This window comes from Xenopus laevis, chromosome 7S, assembly GCF_017654675.1.
Source record: "Xenopus laevis strain J_2021 chromosome 7S, Xenopus_laevis_v10.1, whole genome shotgun sequence".
In the NCBI taxonomy this organism is placed as follows: domain Eukaryota; kingdom Metazoa; phylum Chordata; class Amphibia; order Anura; family Pipidae; genus Xenopus; species Xenopus laevis.
The window spans coordinates 80,454,508-80,466,544 of record NC_054384.1 but is presented as its reverse complement, the minus strand read 5'-3'; positions in this window follow the sequence as shown (position 1 = coordinate 80,466,544).

Genomic DNA, 12,037 nt, shown 5'->3' with positions numbered 1-12,037 from the left:
AAGGCTATTAGATCCAGCGCTGAGTGACCTGTCACCAAGTGACCGTGCCCAACTGTACCCTTGAGGAAAGACCAGAACGTAGGATCTGGTGAGATCAGTCCATTATTGGGGGGACACGTGTAGCTGGAAAGAGAGGGGTGTGGGAGACACCCCAATAAACCCCTTCTGTAACCTTATATCTCCACATAATAAGCCTGACAACCCATTTGGGAAAATAACCACTTGATTATAAATTGGAGACCTATAACTCACACCGTAATACTCCCAAGTTGGAGAACTGTAACTCACAACAATTTTGCTCTACATAATTGTTTGTTGCAAGACTGGGGGAATCATTCAATACAACCTAGGAGATTTGGAAAATTCCTATTGCTGTGATTTTTAAGTGACCACCTACCTGAAATATTTTGATAAATCTTTTTATGTATTTATCTTGTTATGTGTTGGATTCCCCCCTGCATTTCCTAACATATGGCACATAAACTATACATTGGGTTCATGTGTAGGGCTTTCGGCGCCCTGGACGCAACTTCGGATTTTAGTGAATTAACGTTGTCCTGGTGAATCTATGCCTGGTGAAGTGTTGCGCTGTGAGCAAAGCCATCGCTGGCGAATTTGCAGAGGTTAGTAAATTTGCCCCATAGTACCCTGGGCAGTCACCTCTGATGCCTAGCACTAATTCCAGCCCTGTCTTCAAGGGAAAGATTGTTTAGTGCGTTAGTGCTACATATTTCTTAATAAAAGCTCTTGAGGTGTAATAATAAGTATAATACCTATTTTGCATTTAAATTGTTTATCTCAGCTTTTCTGAGGACACTTTTATTTTAAATTAACTACATTTGTGTCTGTGTTGTGTTTGTTTATTTCTGTTCCATAAAATGAAGCCTTTAACAGTTATTACTTGTGTGTTAGTATTTTATTTTAGCCTGTGTACCAGGCTTCCGAGGCTCTCCAGTTCCAACTGGGAAGGATACAAGGTTTTCCGAGGGTCTGCCAGGTAAACTCCTTGTGATATTTAAAGTGTAATCCTGTATTAGAAGACAGAAACAAAACAGGGTTCCATAAATGTGAATAACATCATTTTCCATGGGGCAGTGACCTGAAATGCCTGGGTACAGTGAGGAAACATCATTGATCTAGCCGGACAGTTTGTTTGCACTCATTAAAGTGCAAACAACAAACTAAGGAGAAAGGTTGTGTCTTTGGGACACTGAGGGAGATCCTTCCTGTTGCCTACAAGTAAAGATGTCCCTGTAGACTTGAGGCACATAAGGCTTAGAGATTTCACAAGCTGAATACATTGTGGCACTACAGAACTTTTAACTATTGCAACTCATGTATAAAAATGTTCACACCATTGACACTGACCAATCATACAGCAAACCACTGTTACTACTGCAGCTAGGCCTTTGGATGTTAAATTATTACTATTATTAAAAGACAAGAAAACTCTGATTATAATTATTATTATTATTATATTATATGGGTGCTTAATGCAACTTTGGGAAAGTACATGGGGCAGATTTACTACCCCCATTACTTCGCTGATTTACTAACGGGCGCAGGCGTAACTTTGCCAGCGAAGGAGACAGACTCTAGCGGTAATTCACACCCTTACGCCTGGCGAAGTTGCGCTCTGGTGAATGGACGTAACTACGCAAATTCACTAAAATGCGGATTTTACTGAACGATACCTTTTGCACCAGACTTGCCTTCACCACCTCAGACCATGTGAAGTGCAATAGAGTTCCTCAAAAAAAGTTGAAAATCTTTCTAAGTCCCAAGAAACGCTGGCGACTTTTCAGTTTTTCAGGGGGATAGGCTGCAAAAGAGCGTAAAATTATTTACGGTACCCGGCTTCCCCCCTACATTTCCTTACATATGGCACATAAACTATACAGTGGGCTCATGTGTAGGGCATTATAACAACTCTATTTTATTTTATTAAGGTTCCCTGGGCTTGTGTAGTGTAATGTATTTGCTGCAACATATACGTCCATTCAACTTTAACTTCCCGCCGTCTGCAAATTAGCCAACGCTAGCGCAACTTTGCTTTGCTTGGTGAAGTAACGCTAGCGCAACCTCCCAAGCGTTCTGCAGCGTTGTAGTCAACTTCGGATTTTAGTGAATTAGCGTTGTCTGGACGGATTTACGCTTGGCGAAGTGTTGCGATGTGAGTGAAGCAGACGTTAGCGCAAATACTGCACTTAGTGAATCTGCCCCATGGACTCAAGTACCATTTAAAAATCCTACCAATTCTGAGCCTTTTTTTCCATAACTGCAACTGCAGTTGCTATTGCAAATAAGCCCTTTAGACTTGCACAGGCACAGTAGAGTAGAAACCCAACATAGTAGTGGAGTAATGCCATTTCCCATAGTTGCATTAAGCACCCATATAATTGTTTTGACAGTTGTGTGCAATACTGCCTATGCACACAGAGGAACCCTAGAGCTACCACCACCTCGAAGATATGGGTATCATCAGTGTTCCCAACAGATGCAGTGAACCTGCACCTAAAGAATCTGTTACAAATATAATTTTGATGCCAAACCATGGAAATAAAAAATACAGAAGATTTTCAATAAAGTTGCATCAAATTCATATTAAAGCACAAATGGAATTGCTTTTCTTTTAAGGCAAAATTCACAATTGCATCAGATGCATCTCCACTTTATGGCCTTAATTACACTGAAATTATGGGTGAAAAATAACAGCACTTGAAATTGCAGTTTGCACACTTCTGAAGTCTGAAGAGTAATGCATAAATGTAAGTAAGATGGCAGCATTTCACTGCATTTGTTTAACCCAGACTGGTGCATGTTTTTTCCTAATAGGACCAGCTCAATTTTGACGATTTTTTTGTTGTGGCAAATTCACTAACAGGCGCAGACGACAATTCGCTTTGGAAAGAGCCCGTCGCTAGTGTTCGTTCGCACTCTTTTGCCATGTGACTTTTTGCTCAGACGAATGGTCGTTGCTCCGCAAATTCACTAAAGTGCGGATTTTACTGAACGTTACCTCTTTCGCCAGAGTTGACTTCACCACCTCAGACCAGGCAAACTGCCAAAATGAAGCTACATCTTCCTCAACCTTATGTCACTTACATCGTATTCTGTCTGCCGAAAATGCATTAAAGTTGAAAAAACGCTGGCGACTTTAACTTTTTTTAAGCGGGATTGCCTGCAAAAGTCCTAACTTGAACTATTTTTGGTTAACATTCACTTTACAGTGGGCTCATGTCTAGGGCATTAGAGGATCTCTTTTGTCTTTATTAAGGTTCCTTGGACATTTGTAATAAAAAGTGGCCACTTCAAGCATTTGCTGTAATAAAGAAGTCCATAAAACTTTAATGCACCTGCCCTATTCAAATTGACCTAAGCGTAAGATCAATAGCGACTTTTCGCTAGGCATAAACGAACGCTAGCGAATCTTTGTTGTGAATTGCTCGCACTGAGCGAAAAGTCGCCAGTGTTCGTCACCCAGACGCAACTTCGCATTTTAGTGAATTAGCGTAGTGGTAACGAATTTGCACCTGGCGAAGTGGTGCGAATTGGTGCGAATTGGTGCGAAGTGTGCGAAGCGTTGGCTGGCAACTATTCGCCCTTTAGTAAATCTGCCCCGTAGTGTATCTACAGATTTAAAGAAAATCTTTACTCAACAAATAAACTGATGCACATTTATTCAGAATGGTTCTAGGAGCACTTTTGCATACTTCTGACTTCTGAGATATTAGCAGTTTTAGACACAGATGAATAATAATGTCCATCCTGCTTTGAGTCGAACTCACACAGCTCTTCCCTATCTACATCCAGTTTGCCAGATGAGACAGCCATGCAATCTGGTACAGAATAGCTCCGTCCCTTAAGGGTCAGGGCACACGCTCAGATTCGGCCGGCGACTGATATCCCCGAATCTGAGCGTGTGCCCTGAACCTTAATTTTCAATGTTGCTCTCAAAAGTTTAATGTTTGCCATGAAGGAAATAGATTCTACTTCTGAATCAGCAACAATCAACTAAGGCGAAGCAGCTGATCAAAGCATCTCAATCTCTTGTCTGCTCTTCTCTTATCTTTCTCAATCTTCTGTCACTTACTGTGTGCCGAAAATACATTAAAGTTCCGAAAACGCTGGCGACTTTGCCTTAATTGAAGCGGAATTACCTGCAAAAGTCCTGACAAACTTTTTTTGGGTAACGGTTTTCTCCAGACATTTCCTAACATATGGAACATTCATTTTAAAGTGGGCTCATGTGTAGGGCATTATATTTAGGGTCAGGCCACACAGGGCGTTTTGGGGAGATTTGGTCGCCTGGCAACTAATCGCCTTGTTTTTGTGGCGACCAATCTCCCCAAATGCCTTCCCTGAATATGCGCCGGCCAGGGGCGTAACTATAGAGGAAGCAGACCCTGCGGTTGCAGGGGGCCCAGGAGTGTAGGGGGCCCAGTGAGACCCTAATTAATTAGCAATTTAAATATATCTTGGTAAAATAGGCCAACTTATAAATATTTTGGGGCCCTAAATTGAATTTGCTATGGGGCCCAGTAACAACTAGTTACGCCACTGGCGCCGGCTAAAATGAAAAAACGCCAGTATATGTCAAACGTTTTACCTGCTTCAGTTATTCCATCAATGTCAAATTTTGTGCAACTTGCTACTCCTGCCCACTAATTCATTCAACTTTACCAATGTCACCTGTCAACCACTATACTGTACCTATTAAACCTGCCACTACTGCACCACAAATGCAAAAACACTTTTAAATCAAAATGCTATCTTCACTGTAATTGAAACAAAGCAGATTTTATTGGGCAAACACTGTAAGAAAAGGCAATTGCATTATGGAAATTCAAACTATGTGTTTTTTAACATAAGAAGCCAAATGGATGTAAGCGCAATGCTTGTTTATTTGTATCTTCTTTATTGGATTGGGGGAGCATGTTGATGTTGTAGGACATAAAAGCAAGCTACAAATAGAACATTGCTGAAATACATGTTCCTACTGTACACCACTCAATGTAACTCTGGTTCTTGCATAGTTTGCCTTTTTTTCCTTCCAATGTTTCTGCTTGAGTGATCACTCATAAATATGTTTTCTAATATTAGTACAGTGCAAAGCCTGGGGTAAGTGGCTCTAAAATGCTATGCAACCTGCTAGAGAAAAGCTAAGCATGTGATTTAAACATCATTCGAAAAAGAAATTCTTAGAAATGTGCTTGAGATTCAAAACGTAATCCTTTAATTTATAAACCAAGGCGTTGGAGTTTGGAAGTCAGACAGTAAGGCAAGATAAACAATGTCCTTTCTGCTAAACAGCCAAGAGGTGATATTTATGACTATTATTTTCACATTTAACACATCGTGATGAATATACTGTTTAGGCCAGGAGGAAACACGCAGAGATACCAGATCATACTGTCTAATTCTGGGGACCCTCTAAAGCTTAGTTTGGAAATGTCAGCAGTATCAAATTTGCTGTGATCTACCTGACACCTCTATCCATATGAACAGCAACTAGAGCAATGACACATTTCCTTTCAAACTACTGGTTAGGGATCAGAGCTGAAATGGATCAAAGTTTAGGGACCTAATGAGGAGTTGCAGAAGGGCAGGAGTGCAGTGAGCCTGAGGTCTGGGTCAGGCTAGCAGGAGCCAGGAGCAATGAATTGGATCCTGTACATAATTTCTTTGGCTCCAAAACACTACAGGTCGGAATGTAAATTGTCTCTCCCTTGGAATGTTGTCTCCGCTGCCAGAACTCACCTGATACCATCTCTGTCTGGCACCTAAGCAGCAGGTGCTTTATCAAGTGACCCAGGGCATGTTGACACTGCATGTGTATGTATTTAATTGGCATAGGGCAGGGCGTGAAAAATACTTTCTCAGTGATTTAGCATTAGCCTGTGCTTTCTAATTAATTTACTGACTGTAAACTGTCAATGTTGGCTTGTTTATTTATACAATACAGTGAATACCAAATGTGGACCTAATGCATTCTAACCATGGAAAATACTCGCCAGATGAAAAAGGTTTGGTTGAGAAGGAATAGTGTCGGATTCCTTTGCATGTTATATGGTGGACATATATGGAAATATGTGGATATTTAGGGATATTTCAGCCGAATTCATGCTTCTGAAGACTCCTATGCTTCTGCTGCCATATTATAACATTATATAGTCAAATGAAAAAGTTTGGGAACCCCTCTTAATTCTTTGGAGTTTTGTTGATCATTGGCTGAGCTTTCAAAGTAGCAACTTCCTTTCAATAAATAACATGCTTTATGGAAACAGTAGTATTTCAGCAGTGACATAAAGTTTATTGGATTAACAGAAATTATGCAATAAGCGTCAAAACAAAATTAGACAGGTGCATAAATTTGGACACCCCAACAGAGATATTACATCAATACTTAGTTGAGCCTCCTTTTGCAAATGTAACAGCCTCTAGACACCTCCTATAGCCTTTGATGAGTGTCTGGATTCCGGATGGCAGTATTTTTGACCATTCATCCAGTTCAGTTAAATTTAATGGCTGCCAAGCCTGGACAGCCTGCTTCAAATCATCCCATAGATTTTCCATGATATTCAAGTCGCGGGACTGTGATGGCCATTCCAGAATATTGTACTTCTCCCTCTGCATAAATGCCTTTGTAGATTTCCAAGTGTGTTTAGGGTCATTGTCTCGTTGGAATATCCAACCCCTGCGTAACTTCAACTTTTTGACTGATGCTTGAACATTATCCTGAAGACTTAGTTGATATTGGGTTGAATTCATCCAACCGTCACTAGCTTCGCTAAAAAATTCGCAAAAATGCCTATGAAGTTCAAAGCTTAACAAGCTGATCCAACCAGTAATCAGTATTGAGCAGTTACATGCATCCAAATTAGCAAAATTACAGGGGTACCCAGGTTTTTGCACAGCCAGTTTTTCACATTTGATTTAATTTCATACAACTGAATACTGCTTCACTAAAAATCTTTGTTCAGAAAACACCCCAGTACTCGGATATTCCTGGGAAATGAAAGACATACCACGGTTATCTTTTTTGTTGAAAGTGGAGTAAATTATTATGCAGGCTGAGAGGGGTTCCCAAACATTTTCATATGACTGTATGCATCTAGAGCAGTGATCCCCAACCAGTAGCTTGTGAGTTACATGTTGCTCCCCAACCCCTTGGATGTTGCTCCCAGTGGCTTCAAAGCAGGTGCTAATATTTGAATTACTAGTTTGGGGCAAGTTATGGTTGCACAAAACCAAGTGTACTACCAAACAGAGCCTCCTGTAGCTGCCAGTCCACATAGGGGCTATTAATAGCCAATCACAGCCCTTATTTGGCACCTCCCAGGAATATTTTCCATGCTTGTGTTGCTCCCCAACCCCCATTCTCAATTGAATGTGGCTCACGTGTGAAAAAGGTTGGGGACTCCTGATCTAGAGGCTAAAACAAATAGATCAGGAGGTTTAGTACTCTGTCGTGTCCCCTAGCACATATAGATTCAAGAGGTTAGGCCCAGTAATAGGAAATTACTGAAGTAAGGTGACTGGTTATTACAATACTATACTTGTGTAATCAGCATCAAATTAGATTGGCTGAAGTATCTATGAATTGATTTATCATTGTATCTTGGGGAGGTGAGCTGATTTATATATTTATTTATACTGTATACATTATATATATATATATATATATATATATATATATATATATATATATATATATATATATATATATATATATATATATATTGTGGTGAGGTCACTACTAGGATACCTGGGAAAGTCCAGGACGGAGCTTATTTATGCCCCAGGTTCCTAACAGAGTGGTTCCGGGACTGCTAGTCCAGCCCGGGTGTTTTGAGTTGTCCTGAGGTAACTCAGGTGGTTAATTAAACAGGCAGCTCAAGCCAGAGTGGAGAGTTCCTGGCTGGGGAAAAGACACAGGAAAGCTGCCTGTGTGAGAGGGACTGAAATCACCAAAAGGTTTGGGATTGTATATCTTCCTGTATGTTCTTTGTTTTGGGGAGACAGGCGGTAGGCCTTCTCCTGGTTAGTTAGGAAAACTGACCTGTATTAGTTAGAAGCCCATTAAGTGGCAAGGATTTTATTTTGAATTGTTTGTTTTGTTTATTATTTTTCTGCAAGAGACAATAAACTGCCAGCAAGAGACTATACTCTCATGAGTTGTGCTTGTGCCGTGGGCTGTGTTACCCCAGGAAAACTGATCCCAGCTACCCAAACTCTTACATATGGTGGAGGGTGCTCTGGCACAAAATAAAGCAACAAAAGGCAGTATAATATTGCAGAGACTGTGAATTAAAGGGGTAGTTATCCCATAAGAACTGTGCAGCATGGAGGAGATTGTGAAACAGTTAATGCTGTCTAATGCCACCCAGCAACAGGCACAGCAGCAAGCGGAAGCCCGCCATAAGGAGCTGGTCCTACAGTTGCAGCAACAGACAATGGTTCAACAACAGGCACAGCAACAGCAGATGATGGCCATGTTTAAAAAGCTGGCAGAAGATGCAGAGGAAGACCGGCAGGTACTGACAGGATTGGTCCAACAGTTGGCACAGAGACCCCAGGAGCCACCTGCAGTAGTACATAGCAATGTACCCAAAATCAATGTAAGCCGCTTCCTCCAAAAGATGACATCAGAGGATGATCCGGAGGCATATCTCACTACATTTGAGCGGACCGCCGAAAGAGAGGGTTGGTTTAAAGAGCAGTGGGCAGGTCTTTTGGCACCCCTGCTAACCGGTGAATTGCAAAAAGCATATTTTGATCTTGACTCTGTTACTGCCAAGGATTATGAGAAACTGAAAAAAGAGATTCTGGCCCGCCTTGGCGTTACCCTGGCGCTTCGTGCCCACCGTGTATACAGCTGGGCTTATCACCCGGAGAAGCCTCCACGCTCCCAGATGTTTGACCTGATCCACCTGGTGAAAAAATGGTTGCAGCCAGAGTCCTTGACTGGACCTGAGATTATTGAGAGGGTGGTACTGGATCGCTACCTGAGGTCCCTTCCTGTTGCCCTGCGCAAATGGGTGACCCATGGAGACCCTAAAACTGCAGATGACCTTGTGGAGTTAGTGGAAAGGTACTTTGCCGCTGAGAACTTTGGCACCCCTCCCGCATCGTTCCGGGTTCCACACCTGAAAGGGAGGTACACCCTGGCAACGGGTAAGACTGTTCATGGGGACACGGGTGGTGGTAAAAGTAAATCACCCTTAAAGGGAGAGAATTTTGGCAAAAACCCGGGAGGCTGGCAATCTAAAACTGGAAAGTCTGAGACTCTTAGGTTTAATTCCGAGACTGTTAAATGTTTCCGTTGCCATGATTTTGGTCATATTGCAGCAAATTGCCCTTTGCTTGATGATCCCATGCAATGTGATTTTTCTTCCAGGAATAGACGCCAGTCCCTGTTTGCTACGGTTGCCTGCACTGCGGTGCCGGTTCAGGAAAAGCAAATGTGTAAAGTGAGTGTGAATGGGAAACAATTGCTTGCATTGCTAGACTCCGGTAGTCTAGTCACTTTGGTAAAGTTAGACTCCGTAGGCCCTGTTAAGTTCCAGTCAAAAAGGGTTGGTGTGGTTTGTATTCATGGTGACACACGGGAGTATCCTGTGGCAACCCTAAAGTTTAAAACGGGCCTTGGTACAGTGACTTACTCTGCAGGGGTAGTACCACACCTTCTGCATGATGCAATAATTGGGAGGGATTTTCCCCAGTTTTGGGATCTCTGGAATCAATCAGTTTCTCCCTGCTCTGATGCAGTGGTTGAAGGACCTGTGCCCATAGAAAATTCAGAACTAACAGGTTCAGAGGATTCTCCTCAGGAAACCCCAGCTTTCCCTTTCTCTGTATTAGCAGGAGACTTGGAGGACCCTGAAGATGGTCAAAACCCTAGTGGGGAAACCAGTGAGTCGGGTATTATTGACAGTGTTGTGGATTTCTCTGATTTGAATGTACACAAAGAGAATTTCGGTACAGAACAGTTAAAAGACCCTGACCTTATAAAAGCTAGAGAAAATGTGAAAATAATTGACGGGGAACCTATTGAGCCAGGGCTCAGGTTATCCTATCCTCACATGGCTTTAAAAGGGGATCTACTGTACCAAGTATCAAAAAAATCAAATGAGGTGATTGAACAATTAGTGGTACCCAAACCATACAGAAAAATGGTGTTGGATCTTGCCCATGGTCATGTAATGGGGGGACATTTGGGTGTGAAAAAAACTACCGAAAGAGTTTTGCAGAGATTCTTTTGGCCTGGTGTATATCAGCAGGTAAAGGATTACTGTGAGTCCTGTCCTATTTGCCAAATTTCCACTCCAAGGCCACATTTTCATAGTCCCTTAATCCCATTACCAATTATTGAAATACCCTTTGAGCGAATAGCCATGGATCTGGTGGGCCCTTTGTTAAAATCTGCCCGGGGTCACCAATATATCTTAGTGATCATGGACTATGCCACTCGCTATCCGGAAGCTATTCCTTTGCGCAACACTTCTGCTAAAACCATTTCCAAAGAATTGCTTCATGTGTTCAGTAGGGTTGGGATCCCTAAAGAAATCCTCACCGATCAGGGTACCCCTTTCATGTCCAGAGTAACTAAGGAACTCTGTAAATTGTTTAAAATTTCACAATTGCGAACCTCTGTCTACCACCCTCAGACAGATGGTCTTGTGGAACGTTTTAACGAGACCCTAAAAAGTATGTTGAAAAAGGTAGTGGACAAAGATGGGAAAGATTGGGATTGCCTTTTACCCTATCTTATGTTTGCTATTAGGGAAGTTCCCCAATCCTCTACAGGTTATTCTCCATTTGAGTTACTCTATGGGAGACATCCTAGGGGGCTCTTAGACATAGCTAAGGAAACCTGGCAAGAGGAAGCCAGAACAAATTTATCATGTTAATTTACTTAAACCCTGGAAAGACATGGCATCATTAATTGCAGTACCAGCCTATGCTGTTTCTAAGGACACTCACGAGACCCATCTGGTCCCTGAGGTTACCATTGCAGAAACTTTATCCACCTCCCAAAAACAGGAGGTAAAAGAATTCTTAATGAGGAATAGGGATACTTTCTCTGACCTCCCAGGAAAAACTCCCGTTGTTGAGCATGAGATTATAACCGAGCCAGGAGTGCGTGTTAAACTCAAACCCTATAGGATTCCCGAAGCTAGACGAAAAGCTGTGGCTGATGAAGTGGCAAAAATGCTTGACTTAGGGGTAATTGAAGAGTCCAATAGTGACTGGTCTAGCCCGATTGTTCTTGTTCCTAAGCCAGATGGTAGCTGGCGGTTCTGTAATGATTTTCGCAAGCTTAATTCAGTATCCAAGTTTGACACTTACCCAATGCCTAGGGTAGACGAGCTCATAGACAGGCTGGGTACTGCTCGTTATCTGACAACATTAGATTTAACAAAAGGGTATTGGCAGATACCATTATCGGAACAGGCCAAGGAAAAAACTGCTTTTGTCACTCCAGGCGGTTCTTTCCAGTACAGAGTAATGCCCTTTGGCCTACAAAATGCCCCTGCCACGTTTCAAAGAGCCATGGATAGAATATTAAGACCTCACCAACAGTATGCGGCTGCATATTTAGATGATGTGGTGATACACAGTACAGATTGGGAGTCTCACCTGCACAGAGTTCAGGCTGTGTTGGATTCCCTCCGTAAAGCAGGCCTTACTGCCAACCCCAAGAAATGTGCCATTGGTTTGGAGGAGGCCAAGTATTTAGGTTACACCATTGGCAGAGGTGTGGTAAAACCCCAGGTAAATAAAACAGCAGCCATTCAACAGTGGCCACGCCCTCTTAATAAGAAGCAGGTTCAAGCTTTTCTGGGTATCACTGGCTACTACAGGAGGTTTATTCCTCATTTTGCCACCTTGGCTGCTCCCTTAACAGACTTAACAAAGGGAAAAAACTCTGTCATGGTCAAGCGGTCCCCTGAGGCAGAAAAATCTTTTCAGGCCCTCAAAGATGCATTATGTGCACAACCAGTCTTGTATTCCCCAGATTTTTCAAATGACT